Source organism: Sinohyriopsis cumingii, chromosome 9 (assembly GCF_028554795.1).
Source record: "Sinohyriopsis cumingii isolate HCF-2022 chromosome 9, ASM2855479v2, whole genome shotgun sequence".
NCBI classification, from domain to species: domain Eukaryota; kingdom Metazoa; phylum Mollusca; class Bivalvia; order Unionida; family Unionidae; genus Sinohyriopsis; species Sinohyriopsis cumingii.
This window is the reverse complement of record NC_142969.1, coordinates 69,106,035-69,128,529: the sequence shown is the minus strand read 5'-3', so window position 1 is coordinate 69,128,529 and position 22,495 is coordinate 69,106,035. Positions and strand designations below refer to the sequence as shown.

The 22,495-nt window shown below is 33.9% G+C and overlaps 2 long non-coding RNA genes across 3 annotated transcripts; both read right to left on the bottom strand.

Annotated features, from left to right (window-relative positions):
* Positions 1-5,658: 5,658 nt before the first annotated feature.
* LOC149791978 (uncharacterized) lies at positions 5,659-11,328 on the bottom strand. The gene is made up of 4 exons (XR_016423461.1): positions 10,898-11,328; positions 9,283-9,321; positions 8,580-8,655; positions 5,659-8,029 (listed from the first exon to the last, which is right to left on the bottom strand). It is a non-coding gene; the product is annotated as an uncharacterized LOC149791978 (long non-coding RNA).
* Positions 11,329-11,732: 404 nt separating this feature from the next.
* LOC149791977 (uncharacterized) lies at positions 11,733-21,941 on the bottom strand. Of its 2 annotated transcripts, XR_016423246.1 has the most exons (5): positions 21,845-21,941; positions 20,224-20,262; positions 19,530-19,605; positions 19,052-19,184; positions 11,733-13,764 (listed from the first exon to the last, which is right to left on the bottom strand). It is a non-coding gene; the product is annotated as an uncharacterized LOC149791977 (long non-coding RNA). The 2 variants fall into 2 exon arrangements; XR_016423245.1 differs by lacking the exon at positions 11,733-13,764 and having other exon boundaries at positions 18,538-19,184.
* Between the last annotated feature and the right edge of the window lie 554 nt (positions 21,942-22,495).

Sequence of the window (22,495 nt, the reverse complement as noted above, 5' to 3'; positions counted from 1 at the left end):
GTGGAGAGTATAGTTTTGGTTTTTATTATATGAAATGAGAAAGTAGGGGATGTTTTCCTTCACGTCAGTGCGTTGTTTTTGGTCATGATCTAGGTAAGATCAATTTTATGTTTTCAGGGGATGTTTTCCTTCACGTCCGCGCTTTCACTATAAGAACGCACAGTATTCGTCGTTCAAACCATTCTACAAAGAAGATGGCTTCTAACCAAATTGACAAAATGCAAACATTGCAAGACGTTTTAGACAACTTAGGAATGATGGAGCAGATGTTAATAAGACTCGTTGAAGACCACTATTCATATAGTCCCCATCGTGTAAAGATGGAAATTAATAACTTAAGAAAGGTAAAGGACAAGATAAGTGGTGTCATGAAAGAGATAAAGGAGGAGAAGGAGGATGAAGAGGAAAGAATAAGAATACGCAAATGGAACGAAAAAAATTGAAAAAGAAGAAGAAAATGAGAAGAGGAAGAAAGAAGAAGAGGAAGAGAAGAAGAAGAAAGAAGAGCAGGAGAAATAAAAGAAGAGAAAGAGTGTAGGAGATAAAATAAGAACTTGGTGGAGAAAAAGAAGAAATTAGAAGCAGAAGAAGAAGAAAACCCAAAGGCCCTTTTCAGGGCCAGCCATATTTCTCGAAAAGAGATAGCCTTTCAATTGCCTACCCCTTTTTTAAAAATTTTTTTTAAAAAAAAAATCCCATGTTCAATTTCCCTTGACGCTATAATGTCCCACCCTGTTTAATTTCCCTTGACGCTAAACCGTCCCACGATTTTTCTCCGTGTTAATTTCCCTTGACGCTAATCTGACCCACGATTTTTCTCCATGTTAAATTTCCCTTGACGCTAATCTGACCCACGATTTTTCTCCATGTTAAATTTCCCTTGACGCTAATCTGACCCAGGGGTGTTTTTAATGCTAATTCCCATTGACGCTAATCTAACCCCCTTCACTACTTATATATCACTACATTTCATTGGTCAAATGTGTTGGCTTACGCAATACGTGTCAAACATATTATTAAAGGACAAATACAACGGTTTTGCTACCAAGTATAGTTTTAAAACTATTTTATCATACATAATGAATACACCGTGTTAATATCGTTTAAGTTGTGACACGATTTCTCGCGAATTCCCATACATTCCTTCTTAACGAAAGACACAAACACACCAATGCAATCAAAAAGTACCGTGGTACGTAGCAACGGAAAAATACCGAGAGTGTACTAGAACACCAGTGAGACCTTTCACCTCTTGTCTATTTAAACCACTAAAAGAAAAATTCCAACAGTTCAAAACTTTAAACCATTTGCTGGTATAATCAGTTAGTATATTTAAAAAAGGGCGTTATTTTTCAAGATATTTTATTATGTTATGGTACGATGATATTCTCAAAGTCATAATAAACAACATATCAACGATTTAAAGTATTTCTTAGTAGTGCTTGTAATCGGCTTAACATAGTTCACATCCATTAAAATTTGTGTCACTTTTCTTATTTGCCGGCTGTACTGTTACGTTTGTGCATTTAAATATTTATTTATCGTTTAGTTTGGTTGCTTGCTTTAAGTCCTATTGGAGGTGTTTACATATATTTGTAAAACTATGTAGGCTGAACCTAGATTCAAACTACTTATTTATAGATTTTAAATTTAACACTCAAAAGAACTCTCTAATTTAATAACACTTATGCTGCATTAACAGCCACAGCAACGATGTGTCGTTTCGCTGCACTGAGGGCATTTGTTTCAAATGTAAACTTGACAGAATACTTACCCATGTTCGTTGTTAAGCTGTTATTAACATAAGGTCGATGATACATACAAAATACGTAAAAATATTTTCTCGTCATTGTAAGATGAAAGAAAAAACAGTTTTCCTATCATTGCAGCTGAATAGGCATGATGTGATATTTTTATGTTACGAACACATTATACATTATAATTTGCAACGTTCTATAAAGTGCGCATTTGAATTGTTACACATTTTTCTTAGCTACTGGTGGAATAATGGCTCCCACCGCTCTCAGAAGAACATCATAGATATTTTTCCTTGTCAGACTTGACTGCAATATATTTATCTCAATAATAGTAGTGTTTCAAAAAACATTGTAAACTAATATAATCGATGCATTTTCCTTTTTAAGTTTATATATATATATATATATATATATATATATATATATATATATATATATAGTCTTTGTCTAGACAAAAAACAAATATGCCAAGCTGCTAATATAGTAATATAGTCCATCTGTACTTGTATCTCCCAATATTACAGACTTTGCATCTATGTTCTCTTTGCTCATACTCCGATAAATACCGGAAAGTATATTAATTTTTGTGTACTTTTGTAATGGAATAAAATTCTACTTTTGTAGGCCATAACTTACTGGGATACACTCAAAACAGCAACAAGGGACGTATGATCATCCCCTGGAAGATTCTAGAAGGAAATATTTGTCAAACAGCTGTCAAAAATCACGTCCACCCAGTGTGACCCTGAGAAAACCAATCCTTTTCTCTAAGAAATAAAAAAATAAAAAAAGTTGTTTACATCTTAAACCCACGTAGTTCCATCATGACCTTGGCAACAACCAATCATTTTAAAATAAAATAGAACTTTGTTTACTAATTCTGAACCCAGGTCAGAATTGAGATCAACACCAGTTGTTTATAAACTAACAGTCAAGGTCAAACAATTTCCAGGAAAAAAGTATTATCTATATAGTGAATAAATTTACATTATAATAGCATGTAAGAAAATAAAAATTTAAAACTGACAAACAAACAATTATATATATATATATATATATATATATATATATATATATATATATATATATATATATATATATATATATATATATATATATATATATATATATATATATATAGTAACACTAGTAACAGTAATATTTTATGACCAATTAGGCAAAACAGTAATATCGATTGCATCAGATAAAGAATAGAGTTCTTCTGCAACGAATCACACACAATTATCGATTGTTACCACAGTTGTATACACTTGTGATGTCCGCGAAAGGTGTCTTCTTTATAAATTGTAAGATTATATCACATATAACTCCCTTGTTGTTTACAATCACTGACAGAAGTTTTGGATGAAAAAATTTGGCTGCAAAATATGATTTCAATCACGAATATTAGCTAGTGTGTAGCTAGTGTGTAGCTCTGACAAAACTAAATCTACACTACGATAAAAAAAGATTGTCCAACTGTTGAGTCATCTTTCAAGGAAATCGATTATATATTTATGTTGCGATGTAGTTTTGCTTCTTTTCTTTATTTGCTAGTATAGTTTCCGGATATTGCCAACAAACCTGCTTAAATGCAAATATGGGATTTTGAAGTTCTACATTGTATGATCCAATATGCTGTACAGATTTACTGTGCTAGTTCTTCATAATAATACTTGTTCACTCTGGGGCCAATATGTGATAGGCCCATCAATATAAAGTAAACTTGCTAATTTGAATAGGCAACCACAAAATTACACTAAATAACGTCATTTGGGCATGATTATAATTGTTCTTGTGATTCTAATATCAGCAACTATGGTGTACGTGTGTGTGTGTGTATGTGCGTGGTTGTGATAAGGTGGAATATTCACCACAATAAAACTAATGGAAGAGGTGAAGGATTAATAATATAAAGAAACCACAATAACCTGATGGAAAAACTGACGTTTGCGATCCTGCTAAGCATTTAGATTGATTAATCAAATAAATCCAATAATATACTTGAATCTCTGATTTAAACTTTACAAAGATGTTTTAAATGTACTAAGTCGGTGTGCTAAAACTTTTATTTTCTCCCACAATATGTGGCCCGCAAAATGCTATATCCATTTCTATTGAGGATTGCTGTTACTCATAACATCAAGTTTATTTCTTTTAATCATTTGATATATACGGTAATAAATTATGTTAAAGAATGGGAGACTACATGCTGTAAATTTGTTTGTCTTTTGTGTGAATAGTATTTATTAAAATACGAGTACAGTGAAAGATACATACAGGAAAATAAACGAAAGGGCTACAGTGGAATCATTTTAGTTACATCTAGTACGTTAAGCCGAAACTATGCAAATTTGTCCTGAGGCAAACATTCTAAACTTAGTGGTGCAAAAATCCGCTTTACTCAACTGCTCCGAGTCTTCCATACAGCACACAGTGGTATGGGGAGAAATTAATTCGGCATAGAATATACAGGGAACAGGGTATTGGCCCAACCGATTAAGGAGCGCATGATGGTGGGTTTCCAATGCTACGTGGCTCACGCGAGGTAGTACGGGTCACATCTGGTCAATTATAACGAAGATCAGGAAAACAGAAACACGGGGGAAACAACTACAAATGCTAACACCTACGAGATAGTAAACCAATCACACAAGGTACACTCATACAATATATTTTGTTCTATTTGCATTTTTTAATAATTTTATTTTAAATTGTTCGTTTCTCACTTATATAATGCATTAAAATAGATAGAAGAACAGGGCAAGGGTCAAGGGACATAAATACAAGTGACCAGATTGAGTTGAATTTTTAATTTTTCTTCAGATTATTTTGGATTCTAAGAGATTATTTCTCCATGGAAATAACTGTGCTCTAAATTAGTTCTTGGACAAAAACAGTTATGGAAATTTACACAGCATTCAAAAACTGGAATATTATTTAATGTGATTCAACAAAGAACTGTTGGCACATCAGTACGACGCTGACTACAGCATAAATCATCGCCTTCCATTTTGGATTTCATCGGGATTCGAACTCAGTTTCATTAGGACTTTTATTACCAGAACTTCAAATTTTCAATTCTTGGATTATTCTTGGATTTTTTTGTGATTTGATTTGTAAAACAGTAAGTTCTTTTACTCATTTTACCCTGTTTGTCTTGGGAAATGAATTATTTGTTAAATTTTACAAAGCTTGTTGTCTTCACGTTTTTCTTGTTGCGTTCTGTAAGAGCCCAAAATGTAACAAACAATAACAGCATAAATCATAAGCAACAAACACTTTCCTGAACGTGACTTATTTTCCTCTATTCAAAGACCTCAAAGCAACAGTTATTGTCATCTGCAATAGTGCAAATAATGTTTTGATAATCATCTAATTACCACATATCACGAAACTTTAATTTCGCACATGCATGGATTTATTGTTTCACATTTGCATGATTTATTAGTAAGCCTTAGGAAACCGAATATTAGTACTTCACGCCATGTAATTCAAAACACGAACAAAACACCTAATACAAAAAAAAATGTATTCCTCTCTCAAACTACAAAACACGTATGCATACAATATCGAGATAACACCCTGTGGGAAGAAATTAGTGAGGGTCTATTTTTCCGGAGAGAAAAAAACGATGCTGTCGTAACGTGTCCCGAGTACAATACGTAAAGTCTATTCCTGGAAATTGGCTAATTACTCAGATTGAGAAATATCTTCCCAACACAGACTCCCCATAACCAACAAATAGTCACTAATATCTAACAAAACTATAAACGGATGCGTAAATACAAACAGCACATACTCTAAGTTAAATACAATGCTATACAATGGGTAAAGACTTTAACAAAAACATCCCTTCCATAAAGGACGTTTGTTTTGTAATATAAAACATATGAACATATCATCATATAAGAATTTATTTAAAGAAAAATAAATGTACGATTCAAACGAACAAATAAGGTATGTGGCTACAGCTGCATACAAGATTGTATATATATATATATATATATATATATATATATATATATATATATATATATATATATATATGGACAATAGAAAAACCAGTCACATTGAAATGTCCTGACCTACCAGGAAATCATTACGCACGCTTCCTTCCGTGAACGCCTAACAAGTACTGAACCTGACATGTATTTAGCCGTTGGCAAACTGAAGTGATTTCCTTATGGCATCGTATGGGTTTATAACTGTTGTTTCGGATGTAAGGAAGGAAAATAAAATAAGTCGGAAAATATGTTATTTTTAGTAAAAATTAGTTTTCAGCACTTCATGATGATCTGATCCAATTATCTTGACTGGTTCTTAAATGCACTTCAAGCCGTTCGGAAAGTATCACTGACGTGTCTGGTTCTTAAATGCACTTCAAGCCGTTCGGAAAGTATCACTGACGTGTCTGGTTCTTAAATGTACTTCAAGCCGTTCGGAGAGTATCACTGACGGGTCTGGTTCTTAAATGTAGTTCAAGCCGTTCAGAAAGTATCACAGACGTGTCTGGTTCCTAAATGAACTTCAAGCCGTTCGGAAAGTATCACAGACTAGCATACTGCAGGCCTTGACTGGTGTGATTGGTTGTAACTTCATCACGGATTTCCTATAAGACTTAATACTTTTTGTGATTTTATTATTTTTAATGTTTCCTAATTGCTGATAAGAGTAAGGATATCTTTAATACAAAAATGTTATACTAATCCTGATCTCTGAAATCTGTCGCAAGTCAATTAGTATTCATCCTTTCAAAAGTATTAAAGTAACTATGAAAATATATAACGAAATAAGATCTTAAGTTTACGGACAACTTATTGCAGTATTTCGTGATGAATGTATACTATTTTCTTGGTATCCACATCGTATCTGACCCGGAAGCCACACCCCTATATATTTGACCCGGAAGCCACATCCCTATATATTAATATGAGATGATTTATATATTAATTTCACGCACTAATTTGATTGTACAGCTATTTCAAATATATTGCGTTTATCATAAATCTTTGAACAAATATTTCTAATCAAATATCGGTATGAATTTAAACACTTGAAAATGATAAAGGTTTCAACTAGTTAAAAATGTATTTGATCAAAATTCTATTTTTTTAGCTCCATCTGTTTGCTTTAAAATAAACACTTGATCTATTTTGAAATTTTTTTTAGCAAAAATCATGCTGCCATAAGGGCTTCAAAACTTGTGTAATTGAGACTTAGTTATCAAATAGGGCCGCCGATGTTTAAAATAGTGTAACATTTAAACGCCTAAAACCACAAAAAAGTTATCAAATTTGACAGAAAGCATTCTCGAATGAAGGCTCTTTAGTTTTTTGCTAATAAAACAGATTCAGTAAATATGACTACCGTTATTAATTAAGTACAATGAAGCCTATTTTGTAAATATGGAATTGTGTACAAATAATGCCGATTCAGCAAATGTGACTGCCGTTATTAATTATGTACTAATTATGCCGATTCAGCAGTTATGACTACCGTTGCTAATTACGTAAACCTTGAAAGGACTTCTTATCAATCACTGTACCCTATGCAAGATCTACGCCTTCAGAAGTGTTCATGAAGTTCATTCTGTTGACAGTAGTATTGCCTAATGACAGATTTTGAATACGATATTTCCGTCTTAACGATTGTTCAGCATTATCAATTTTTAAGGCTTTAAGTGAAATTAAGTGAAACAGTGCTTTAAACAGTTCACATACTATCTCGTTGTATTTTGCAAAGCGTTCTACCGTCTACCATTGCCTGCAGTGGTCTTAGTGCGATCGTATGTATTAGCCCCAAATGCCGCGTGATCTCGCTGATACGTGACGTCGTATGCCTCGTTGAGCCCTTTGGTATGATTATACATGCTGTCCTGAAACTTGGAGCGCGTTTGATATGTGACGTCATACATTCCAGTTTGATTGATCATACGGTCATAAGTTGAATCAGAGGTTTGTGTCTGCATAGGGTCCGTATTTTTATGATAGTTTTCCGGAAAACGTTTACTTCTATCATATGTACGTCCAGCTCGATCTGTGTTACTGGCGATGATGTTTTCGGATTTCTTACCAGTACTGAAAACCGGAACCACGAATTGCGTCTGGTTGGTTTGAATGTTAGCAATGTCATCCACATAATCTCCGCCATCTTCAAAACCGTCCCCATGCACATGCGATTGGTAAGGGTTAGACGAATAAGAAAGGTTGTTCAGTGCAGAAGTAGGTCTTTTAAAACATCTCTCAAGGCAGCTGCAGGCCATTGTCCCTCTGAAAATAAGAAACGAACTTCGTGTGAGCACAAGTAAAATCAATTTGAACGGCACATTTTAACAGGATCTCAAAAGATGATGACAGCGATGTTCAGCTAATTCAATATATGCAATTTGCAGTAACTGCGACAACTTCAGATGTTTATAACCATGTGATTTTCTTCGGTCTGTTAGATTATGTAATAAATTACCATTGGATCCTTTTGCTTAGGGTCACAGTTTGGATTCACCACTATCCACTCCACCCTCGATGATTTTTATCCACCACCATCCAATTCTACCTCCGATATCTTTAATTCACAAACATTCACTCCACCCACAATAGTTTTTCACCAACATTATCCACACCGCCCCCCTTAGTTTCCATCCACCACTTTCCAATCCACCCCCATAGTTTCCATCCACCACTTTCCAATCCACCCCAGATAGCTTTTATTCGCAGACTTTGTGATTAGTGTAGCTTAGTGACCAATTGGGGATAGACAATATAACAATAAATATGCAATTACTCTAGATGGATTTCAAAAAGATTAATAAAGCTCTAATACCTGCAATAGTACATCAAGATTATGCCGACTATTACCATCAGCACCAATACAGCAACGCCCAAGGCAACCACTCCAGCTGAAAATAGTAACAATAGTAGTAGTATTTGTTGTAGTAACAGTAGCAGCATAAGTTGTACTGATCATACTAGTGGTTGTAGTAGCGACAACAGTCATCACACAAGTACATTATCAGTAGTAGCAGTAGTAGTTTTAATAGTAGCAGTAGTAGTAGTAGTATAAGAGATAGCAATAGAAGCACATAACCTATTGGCATTAGTAGTTGTTAGACTAGTAGAAGCAGTAGACGAGTTTTTTGGGATAATAGTTATGTGCACTTTTTCTTTTTCAGGTGTAACAAACTTTAAGAGTTATTGTGATGGTGGTTGCGGTGATAGAAGCAGGGTATGTCCATCATTGTGTTTCAGATTTGAATTGTACAAAATGTGTAGCATGAACGTATCTAACTGACTGACCTGACACAACCGTTAGAGTGTTTTAGTAGTGTTTGACACACACACACACACACACACACACACACACACACACACATATATATATATATATATATATATATATATATATATATATATATATATATATATATATATATATATATATATATAGGCTGAACTTTAGCTTGAATTTATAAAATACTTATGGATACAGATTTTTTAGATAAGTTAATTTCAACCAAACAACTTACCAATTAACGCGGCAGACATTGCTTGTCTTCTCTGTGCAACTGAAGATGAAAATAGATAACATTATACCAACTATTTCAATTAGGATAAACTAATTAACTTCAGGCGCTTAAGGAGTTTTACTCAACAAAAGCTTTTGTTTTTAAAAAAAGTAACAGCTACAAAGAAATATCAATACCTTTCCCATGCGGGTGAAAATATGATTTAGGCACGTGACATTATTCAGGTTATTTAGATCTTATTGCAATCCTGTATTAAAAATTAAATCTTCGAAATTGTTGATACACTTGGAAAATCATTCAATTTGTCTATATGTTATCTCCATGTTGCAAACATGGAATGTGGTTTATATAAAAATGTAACCATATCTTTTTTAAGAATGTGCATGTGTTACCATTGATTTTTCTTTTTAACATTGTTTTTATTTAATTTTATTTTGTTGTGCCTCAAGTTTACATTTACTTGGAAGAGTTTATTTTCCAAGAGGTTTCTGTGCAAATCATTTCTACATTTTCGAACATTTACATTCTAGTTGTAAACGTAGATCCAGTATCCGGGTTATGGTGTCGCAGGGCGCTATCGCATAAATTTATGTGGTTCAACTGGACTATAAACTGAAGCAAAGCAATCTACAACTGAAATGACGGTTGTTTTTCGAGCAAAACTCTCCAAAGTAACCCAGAAGTATAGGAAGAGTACAGAAGCCTATCGACATGTGGGAGATTTAATTACATTTTGAATAAGAACAGAAAGAGAACATACAAGAACTGGGTTTGATTGTTCATCCTATAGGAAAAATGCAGATCTGGTAATGCATATTTTGGCACGAGAAGCTTGTGGTGTTGAATGTGAAATGTTGGAACGACCCTTGATTTTATCAATGTAGTTTCACTGAAATATTGAGCTAAAATATACACACAGTTGCCTTCTAAGAAATCATTGGCTGTCATAGAATTCAGTTCAATGTGAAAATAACTGTTTGCAAATATTGTATAATCTAACATTGTAGTATGGCGCCATGAATAGAATTAAACAAATCACTCGAAGACAGATCCTGTCATTTCCGTCAAAACAGTGTATGAAACAACGACACTGAAACATTCTAGATTTGTTTGCTCATTGAAAAAGATTATTTACATGATGTTTATCTCTCTAGGCCTTTGACTTTGATCATGGATTAAAATCTGTCGAAAGGTTCGACATTTTTGGACTCAGTATATTGAGATCCAATGGCATCCTGGGATTCCTTTAAAAGACTTTCCAAGATTTTCCGTGATTATTATGACAAATTTGTATGCGCGATAAGACTAAATTAAATCAATTGATGTTTACCTGAAGCAAAAGCTGCTCTAACGCTTGCTTTAAATAATGAATATTCAAACTTTATTTTAAAAATGATCACCAAATAAAACCCCAACGGAAAAACCACATCGCATTAAACTAATAACTCTTCTGATCTATGATTTAGCGGACGCTAACAAATTAGAAAGGAAAAAACAAAAAACGAAGAGGTAAATACATGAAAAAGACATTTGTGTAACATTTATTGTCAATGACTTTTGCGTAAGACTGTGAATGTATAATACAGAAAGAGTGTGAAAAACAAGCAAGACTTACTGCGAAAATGTTTGGAAAACTTGACGCATACAGTCAGTCCGTAGATATCCCCACGTCCCAATGAATTCCGATCACTGTACCATTGAAAAAGAAATAAAGATCAAAAGAACATTAGCAAGCATCCATCTTCAATAACAACAGTGTCGGTGGCTGAGGATATCAGCTTTCATTGTTAAAAATATATCAAGGCTTTTAATATCTGTGATAAGTGATTCACAATCAGCTGTGAAATGCATCCCATTGTTTAAGCAAGAGTGAAATGTTTATCTGATCGAGACAACTTCGTGTAACCTTCCGGTGGATGAAATTCAACAAGACTCTAACGAAACAAGGAAGAAATTGTGCCAGTAATAGTTTGGAGGAGACGATTGTTTTGATTCGTATGACTTACACCTTGTACAGATCATTCTAGTTCCTGACTTCAGTACATGCCTATCCCTGATGAAGCAAAAGAGATAAAGATGATGATAACTCTGAGGATCATTATTGTTGTTGTTGTTGATAATAATAATAATAATAATAATAATAATAATAATAATTATTATTATTATTATTATTATTATTATTATTATCATAATTATTATTATTATTATTATTATTATTATTATTATTATCATATTTATTATTATTATTATTATTATTATTATTATCATATTTATTATTATTATTATTATTATTATTATTATCATATTTATTATTATTATTATTATTATTATTATTATCATTATCATATTTATTATTATTATTATTATTATTATTATTATTATCATATTTATTATTATTATTATTATTATTATTATTAAGACGATAGTAATCAATTTCTGATCATGATTAAAATGTCCAATGATGTTTGTAATAAAAATGAGTGGGACAGGAACGACGACAACATTGATGATAATAATAGTGGCACTCATAACAATTACGACGATAATTATAACAATATTACATTTTAATAACGCATTATTAGCTGATATTTTCTATCCTATTCTTAAATAAACTCTCGACATATTGTTGATGAATAAACATATCGATGTAAATCCTATTTGTAACCCAACCTCTAATAAACGCCTGTATTAATACCTCAACCTGTAATTATAGACATCCTAGTTTTAAATAACGGTAATAGAAAGACACAGATGTGAAGAATATGTGTTTCTATTAAACGTAACATTTTTATGCATGAAGTTAGGATGTATGAGGTGTGTATGTGGGTTTTAAAATTAATGCAGTGCATAAATCTGTTTATCAGTTATTTAAGGGACATAATTTATATGATGTGTTGAGTTATCTTTCGTGAATTTAAATCGCTTTATTCTAATTCTAAATCATGTGGACTGTACAACACAGAGGAATACTTCAAGCAAGACACACTCTGTGGATCGATTAATCACAAAAGGAGTACATGTTTGTAAGGGTTTTACGATAGGGTTCATTCCGTAGCCAGACTGATCACTCAATTACGTTAGGTCATGACAGGGCTTATTTTACAGAAATAGGGCCGTTACATAATTTTATCTTTCCGAATGATACTCTACTTCAATCTGTACTTGTGAAAATTGTCTTTAGCGCACTTGCTGTGTGCAAATGAATAAATGTTACTAACTGAAATAATAAGAGCCGAACCCACATTTTCAGTGTAAATGTATAAACAATGCTGACTGAATTGATCAGGGCATGACTCAAAGGCAAGTACATACTAACACCTCATTGACTACGCTGTTTACCAACCCACCATCATTTAGTCATATACAAGTTCCAACTTAATCCTAGATAATAGCATACCTAATAATATTCCTATACCCGACTTAGTCCCAGATAATAATATTCCCATACCCGACTTAGTCCTCATTAATAATACTCATGTACCCGACTCAGTCCCAGTTAATATTTCTATACCCGTCTTCGTCCCAGATAGTAATATTCCTATAACCGACTCAGTCCCAAATAATACTAATCATATAGGTGACTTAGTACCAGATAATAACATTGCTATAACCCGAATAAGTCCCCGATAATAATATTCCTTACCCGACTCAGTCCATATAATAATATTCCTTACCCGATTCAGTCCAAATAATTATATTCCTTACCCGACTCAGTCCAAATAACAACATTCCCACTTCATTTGAAAGACACGCTGAAATCAAACTGAATACAACTTTCCACTGTGTCTGGAAAAAAGCTTCATGAACTTCAGTGGCAGGTAAATAATTAAACATTTGTATGAAATTAATTTATACTGGACCCGGAACAAAAATGATAATTTAGGATTCTATGAAATGTACCTGAACAGTATAATTGTAAATGAGTCGATGGATATTGCGGTTTCAAAATGACACGGACAGATAAACACAACCAAATCGTTGAGGATAATTTTATTTGTAGATTGAGTAAATATCCAGCACTCCAAGCATTTTATTTTGTATATTTTTTATTGGACTCGCAACTCTAGGATTGATTAATTTCATGCAGAACTTACTGTTGCTACAAGAATGGGTAACAATCTTTAACACAGAAGACTTCAACATAAATTACCTCCCTTGTACCATTACACGATGGTCTAAATTATGTAGCCATTTGAATTACATCAGCTTGTCACCTATGTTAAGTCTAATTTTCTTCGCTGTGATAGATAATACTTATATTTCAGATTCAAATCAATTTTACTGATTGTTTTGTAGCTACTTTTTCAAAAGGTGACCACGACCTTGTATGTATTACAAGGAAATTTGGTCAAAAGTTTAAAACATTAACAAATATTAATTGTTTACCTCTGATTCGCCAACATTTGATGCAAACTTCTTTCTTACTGAACTTACGACTGTCTTGTCTACTTTTTCTTCTTCAATGGGATACAGAACAATTACCTGCAAAATGTAACTCTGCTTATAAAATCTTCGAAAGACATAAGCTCTTGTTAAAAGTAAAGCATGAAAAAATAAAAATAATAATTCTAAAGACATTTTCCCCGAGGAAAAAACAACCTTCAGAAATAATTAAACACAAAACCTTTTTATACAAGCTATTTTCTAAATAAAATTCTTTCTGAATCTTTTGATTTTTAATCGCACTGGAATACTTTTCTTACCGGCATCACCGAGAAGAAGGCCGACATTTTAAAGTAACTACACCACAATGGCGAAGTATTTACTGATTTTCATGAGGTTGTTGAATCTCTTCATAATTTCTTTGTTCCTGTTTCGATTCATATTCTACCAGAATATTCGTCAGGAAATTGGTTGTCAAAAACGCAGACAAATACTGTTTTTGAACTCACCAACAATGTCATTAAAATGCAATATTCATATAACGTAAAAAATAAAAATGGAAAAAAAAGAAATTTGAAGCAGTCTGATTCAAGAGATACAAAAAGTATTCGGAATGTTAAACATGGTATATGAACCGAAATATAAAATTTATCGACAGTTCATTGATGCAAAGAAATGTTGTTTTCGATAAGTTTTGAAAACAAATATTCATCAATGTTCCGTTTTTTAGTGCCGTTTTCATGATATTTGTGCTTGTTGCCTGTTTTCATCTATGTTATTGTGTTCATTATGTACTGGCTGTTAAATTCGTATGTGTTTCTTCATCTCCTTGTTTTGGAAACGAGAATAATTAGACTTTTTCTCAGCTGTCTTGCTCCAATGTTTTCGAACAAACCGCCATCACGTGATACTCGCCAGTCAACCCGTTTATGCTACTATGGACCCTCATTAATTGCTTTAAATGTTCACTCCTTGGCTCTCCACGCTACATTGTGCTCTAGACTAAACGAACTGGGACTACATTCATCATTACCTAAATGTAAACAGAAGCGAGAAACGAAACGTTGTTTCAAAGCCGGCCGGCGTAGAACAGGAAGAAAAATTCCAGTTATCTCCCTTATTTTGGCACAACCATTTAAAAAATTGTCGCCCGTTAATTTAGTTAACCTAATTCAAATACCAATTAATTTGTCAACCTTGTGTCAACTATCCAAGAAATACCTCTGAGCATTGCATTATTCAATGCCCAGTCAGTAGGACCACCGGAAAAGCGCACAGAAATAGTTAATTTTATCAACGACCAAAATGTTGACATTTTGTGTGACAGAAACATGGCTAAAAACATCAGGCGATGAACCCAAGTGTGCGGATCTAACACCCTCTGGTTACTCCATCAAGTCGTTGAGCCGTAATTATCGCGGAGGTGGAATTGCTGTCATCACAACATTCAATTTCGACCACGCATCGTTTGAACTAGTCCAAACCACACTCACACTGGAGCAAAGGTCAGTCCATTTTTTCTGCCTATACCGCCCTCATCCTAGTAGAAAAACAAGCTGACTGACTCTCTCTTTTTGTAGCAGTTTCCGAATCTCCTGGACTATGGAAATTCGATAGATGGCAACCTGATTATTCTTGGAGATTTCAACTTTCACTTTGACTGTCCCGGAAATTCACATACATCAAAACTCATAGATTCAATTAATGTTTTCAACCTCAAACAGTCAGTTAACCAACCCACCCATAAACATGGTCACATTTTAGACTGGATTCTTCATAGACCTGATGATGACATTCTACGGTCATCCCTGGTGTCCCATGACCTTGCATCATATCACCTCTGCATTATATGCCATCTTGACGTATCAGTCCCTCACCCTCCACTTATATCTGCTACTAAGAGAAAAAACCGTATGATAAATAGAACCAAACTAATGCACGACATCCAAGCTAACCTAACAACTTGCTTATCTCCTACCGCAAAACAACTCGATAACTGTCTGATTTCATTACTTGAAAAACATGCCCCAGCTACCAAGTGCAGAGTTTCAATTCAAAAGTGTTCTTCATGGTAGAGCAGCGTTAGGGACCAGCTTCGCACGGCTAAAAGAGACCGCCATAAAGCTGAGAGGCTTTGGCTTTCCACCAGACTCACTATTCATAAGCAAATCTATGACGGCGCTAAGAAGAATGTCACAAATATAGCCCATGCAGCGAAATCAGCCCACTACACTACTAAGATCATGGAAAGTTCCAGATGCAAAGAGGTCTTCAAGATTACTAACAAGCTAATATCAAGGAACAAATCAACACCACTTCCATCTACCTTCTTTCCAGTCGACCTTCCGGGCATGTTTGCAAATTTATTCCGTGAAAAAGTACAAACCATTAGAGATAAGCTTGACACCACAATTTCAATTGACTCGTCGTCACCATACAGTTGGGATACAGAATTTGAGCGGCAACCATTAGCAGCATTTGAACCTGTCTCTATGGATTTTTTACAATCCTGATGAAGAGTGCACTAAAGTCATGTGAACTTGATCCAATTAGAGCATCACTGCTGCTTGAGTGCATAGATCCAGTATTGTCTTCACTAACTGATGTTATTAATACCTCTTTCTCATTCTGGGAATTCCCATCATTTTTCAAAACTGCCATTATAAAGCCTCTGCTGAAGAAACCAACACCAGACCATAACGATCTAAAGAACTACCGCCCAGTTTCTAATCTCCCATTCATTTAAAAAATCTCAGAAAAGGTTGTTCTATCCCAGCTTGTATCTCATCTAAATTTAAATAGTCTTTTTAGCAATGTACAATCTTCATATCGCCCTTGCCACAGTACTGAAACAACTCTTCTAAAAGTAGTTAATGACATTCTCTCTGCGTTGGATAGCGGAAAGATTACAGTCCTCACCCTCTTTGATTTGTCTACAGCATTTGACACAATAGACCATGATATATTACTTCACCGTCTCCAGCATGTATTTGGCATTCATGATACAGCCTTACTGTGGTTCAAGTCCTACTTGGTCAAGAGGACACAAATTGTATCTGCAAATGGAATACACTCCAGCCCAGTTGATCTATGTGTGGTGTTCCACAGGGGTCTGTTCTTGGACCTGTTCTCTTCATTCTGTACACTCAGTCGCTATCAAGTGTCATAGATCATCATCCAGTGTCTCATCAATTGTACGCTAATGACACCCAAATATACAAATCTAGCCACTCAATTGAAGTTGATGCTACCATCCAAGGTGTAGAGAAGTGCATTTCTGATGTGAAATCATGGATGACTTGTAACAAGCTGCAGATGAATGTTGATAAAACTGAGGCCATTCTGATCACAACACAAAGACTTTCTCATTCACATCCTTTACCTCAAACAATAAATATCAGCAACGCCAACATTAAATTCACACAATCAGTACGAAACCTAGGTGTTACTCTGGATAGTACTCTCACATTGCACCAACATGTCATGAACATATGCATGGCTGCATATTATGAGCTGAGACGCATCAGCTCAATTCGCAAATATCTTTCAGTTGATGCCACTGAAACACTTGTGTGTTCATTAGTACTTTCAAGACTGGACTATTGTAACTCAGTTCTGTCTGGTTCATCTCAATATCTACTCCAGAAACTTTAAAAAGTTCAAAACACAGCTGCTCGGATCATACTTAGAGTACCACGATCAGAGCACACCTCCCCGCTGCTCTGTACCCTACACTGGCTATCCATTCGATCCAGAATCAAACATAAAATTTGTTCTCTCTGCTACATTTCACTGTCGGACTCCAGTCCAACATACCTATCTGACCTCACCCAAGCGTACAAACCAGCAAGATACTTACGCTCCTCTTCTGACAATAGTATACTTATTATTCCCACTATGAAAACATAAAAAGTCATATGGACAGCGTTCTTTTGCATACCATGGCCTAGCAACGTGGAATGAATTGCCCACTGAACTTAGACACAAAGACACAGTGATCACATTCAAGAGGGCTCTCTAAACTCACTAATTTCGACTGCAAGAACAAACTTAAAGACCTAATAATTTTTCCTACCTGAAATATTCTTAGCATATTTTTTATTTTTTAATGTTTTTCTAATTTCGTGTTGTTTGTTTTTGTAATAATATGATTATGTTTTTTATCTTATAGGTGTTGTCTAATGTTGTAAAACGCTTAGAGCTTCTAAAGATTAGGCGCTATACAATGTCCTCATTATTATTATTATTATTATTATTATTATTATTATTATTATACATTTAACATTAATGTATGGGGTTTGCTACATTTAACATCGGTGTGTAGGGGTTTATACATTGAACATCAGTATGCAGGGGTTGAAATATTGAACTTGAATATGTGGGGTTTGATACATTGAACAGCAGTGTGTAAGGGTTGATACATCTAACATCAGTGTATAGGGGTTGATACGTTCAGCACCAGCGTGTAAGGGTTGAAACATTTAACATCAGTGTGTGGGGTTTTATACATTGAACACCAGTCTGTTGGGTTTGATACATTGAACACCAGTGTGTAGGGTTTGGTACGTTCAACACAGTGTGTAGGGTTTGATACATTTAACACAAGTGTCTAGGGTTTTATACATTGTGTAGGTTTTGATACGTTCAACACAGTGTGTAGGGTTTCATACGTTCAACACCAGTATGTATGGTTTGATACATTCAACAGCAGTGCGTAGTGTTTGAAACATTGAACACCAATGTGAAGGGATTGGTCTTAGTGCGGCACATGATTATCAACGTTATCGTGGTGAATAAAAACATGCAAATGTTAAACAAACACTATATATTTAGATTTAAAGCACAGTAAACATTGAATCAATTAAAATTAAGTTATTTTGTATATGTTATTTATTCAGAACAATCACTCAAAATGTATTGTTTTTTAACAATCTAGCAAGTAATATGGATGGAGTTTGTTACAGACACAATCCAATCGAAATATATTGTTTGTTAACAATCTTGAAAGTAATATTGATATAGGTTGTTACAGACACAATCAAGTCTAAATATACAGTTTGTTAATAAGCTAGCAAATAAAATGGATCGAGTTTGTCACAGACACAGATCAACCAATTATAATGTCCATTATTAAGCTAGCAAGTAAATAGATAGTGTTTGTTAATGACACAAATTATGTGATCGATATAATCTCAGATGTTCACAAGAAGAGCAGGGGATAACAACAGTGACCGTTTGGGATAGATATTTGTTGAACATCAGTTACATATAGAACAATTGATGTGACTGAAAAATTGTTGAAGCTACGTACAAAATCCAAATCACACACACACACACACACACACACACACACAGACACACGCAGAACAGTTGATGCTATTTGGACCTGAAATGAATAATGTCTAAGGTGACTAGTTTGTCTATCCATCTATGTCTGCACTGGCGGCTCTTCGTTGCTTCTCAAGGTGAGAAGGTTTGCCGAAACGTAAACTGGGTTGCGTGAACAGAGCCGACTCCATCTAAAACCAAGAAAACAAATTTTTCGTGTAAAGAGACGTAAGTTAAATTTGAACAGTCACATTTTAAGAAGCTCTCTATAGAATATATGATGGTGACACTAGCTCAGAACTGATCACATGATATTAGTGATGCAAGGTACTGTCATGGGTTTTGAATATGCGATTTGGAATAACTGAGACAACTACGTGAAAAACCATTAAATTTTCTTAGGAATATTAATTCTTTTATATAAAGTACAATGGACATCTGTTTGCTCAAGTGTTAGATTGAATATAAAAGATATAACAATAAATATGCAATTACTACAGATTTAGTTCAAACGGTGATTAATAAAGCTCTGATACCTGCAATAGTACATCATTATTATGCCGACTATTACCATCAGGACCAATACAGCAACACCCAAGGCAACCACTCCAGCTGAAAATAGTAACAATAGTAGTAGTATTTGTTGAACTAATAGTAATAGCATATGTTTATACTGATCATACTAGTGGTTGTAGTAGCGGAAACAGTGATCAAACAACAAGCACATTATCAGTGGTAGCAGTAGTAATATTAGTTTTGGTAGCAATATTATTATTAGTAGTAGTATTAGAGATAGCAATAGAAGCACAGAACCTATTGGCAGTAGTAGTTGTAGTAGTAGTAAAAGCAGTAGAAGAGTTTTGGGGGTAATAGTTATGTGCACTTTTTCTTCTTCAGGTGTAACAAACTTTAAGAGTTATTGTGGTGATGATTGCGGTGATAGTACTAGGGGATGTCAATCATTGTGTTTCCGATTTGAATTGTAGACAATATGTTGCACGAACTATCTAACTGACTGACCTGTTACGACCGTTAGAGTGTTTTAGTGGTGCTTGTAGTGGTGAAAGTAGTAGCAGTGGTCTAATTGATGAACTTGTTGTTGCTACACGCACACACAGACAAACAGACACATACACACATATATATATATAGGCTGAACTTTAGTTTGAATTTATAAAATACTTATGGATACAAATTTTTAGATAAGTTAATTTCAACCAAACAACTTACCAATTAACGCGGCAGTCATTGCTTGTCTTCTCTGTGCAACTGAAGATGAAAATAGATAACATTATACCAACTATTTCAATTAGGATAAACTAATTAACTTCAGGCGCTTAAGGAGTTTTACTCAACAAAAGCTTTTGTTTTTAAAAAAAGTAACAGCTACAAAGAAATATCAATACCTTTCCCATGCGGGTGAAAATATGATTTAGGCACGTGACATTATTCAGGTTATTTAGATCTTATTGCAATCCTGTATTAAAAATTAAATCTTCGAAATTGTTGATACACTTGGAAAATCATTCAATTTGTCTATATGTTATCTCCATGTTGCAAACATGGAATGTGGTTTATATAAAAATGTAACCATATCTTTTTTAAGAATGTGCATGTGTTACCATTGATTTTTCTTTTTAACATTGTTTTTATTTAATTTTGTTTTGTTGTGCCTCAAGTTTACATTTACTTGGAAGAGTTTATTTTCCAAGCGGTTTCTGTGCAAATCATTTCCACATTTTGCGAACATTTACATTCTAGTTGTAAACGTAGATCCAGTATCCGGGTTATGGTGTCGCAGGGCGCTATCGCATAAATTTATGTGGTTCAACTGGACTATAAACTGAAGCAAAGCAATCTACAACTGAAATGACGGTTGTTTTTCGAGCAAAACTCTCCAAAGTAACCCAGAAGTATAGGAAGAGTACAGAAGCCTACCGACATGTGGGAGATTTAATTACATTTTGAATAAGAACAGAAAGAGAACATACAAGAACTGGGTTTGATTGTTCATCCTATAGGAAAAATGCAGATCTAGTAATGCATATTTTGGCACGAGATGCTTGTGGTGTTGAATGTGAAATGTTGGAACGACCCTTGATTTTATCAATGTAGTTTCACTGAAATATTGAGCTAAAATATACACACAGTTGCCTTCTAAGAAATCATTGGCTGTCATAGAATTCAGTTCAATGTGAAAATAACTGTTTGCAAATATTGTATAATCTAACATTGTAGTATGGCGCCATGAATAGAATTAAACAAATCACTCGAAGACAGATCCTGTCATTTCCGTCAAAACAGTGTATGAAACAACGACACTGAAACATTCTAGATTTGTTTGCTCATTGAAAAAGATTATTTACATGATGTTTATCTCTCTAGGCCTTTGACTTTGATCATGGATTAAAATCTGTCGAAAGGTTCGACATTTTTGGACTCAGTATATTGAGATCCAATGGCATCCTGGGATTCCTTTAAAAGACTTTCCAAGATTTTCCGTGATTATTATGACAAATTTGTATGCGCGATAAGACTAAATTAAATCAGTTGATGTTTACCTGAAGCAAAAGCTGCTCTAACGCTTGCTTTAAATAATGAATATTCAAACTTTATTTTAAAAATGATCACCAAATAAAACCCCAACGGAAACACCACATCGCATTAAACTAATAACTCTTCTGATCAGCAGTATGATTTAGCGGACGCTAATAAATTAGAAAGGAAAAAACAAAAAACGAAGAGGTAAATGCATGAAAAAGACATTTGTGTAACATTTATTGTCAATGACTTTTGCGTAAGATTGTGAATGTATAATACAGAAAGAGTGTGAAAAACAAGCAAGACTTACTGCGAAAATGTTTGGAAAACTTATCTGATCGAGACAACTTCGTGTAACCTTCCGGTGGATGAAATTCAACAAGACTCTAACGAAACAAGGAAGAAATTGTGCCAGTAATAGTTTGGAGGAGACGATTGTATTGATTCGTATGACTTACACCTTGTACAGATCATTCTAGTTCCTGACTTCAGTACATGCCTATCCCTGATGAAGCAAAAGAGATAAAGATGATGATAACTCTGAGGATCATTATTGTTGTTGTTGTTGATAATAATAATAATAATAATAATAATAATAATAATTATTATTATTATTATTATTATTATTATCATATTTATTATTATTATTATTATTATTATTATTATTATTATTATTAAGACTACAGTAATCAATTTCTGATGATGATTAAAATGTCCAATGATGTTTGTAATAAAAATGAGTGGGACAGGAACGACGACAACATTGATGATAATAATAGTGGCACTAATAACAATTACTATGATAATTATAACAATATTACATTTTAATAACGCATTATTAGCTGATATTTTCTATCCTATTCTTAAATAAACTCTCGACATATTGTTGATGAATAAACGTATCGATGTAAATCCTATTTGTAACCCAACCTCTAATAAACGCCTGTATTAATACTTCAAC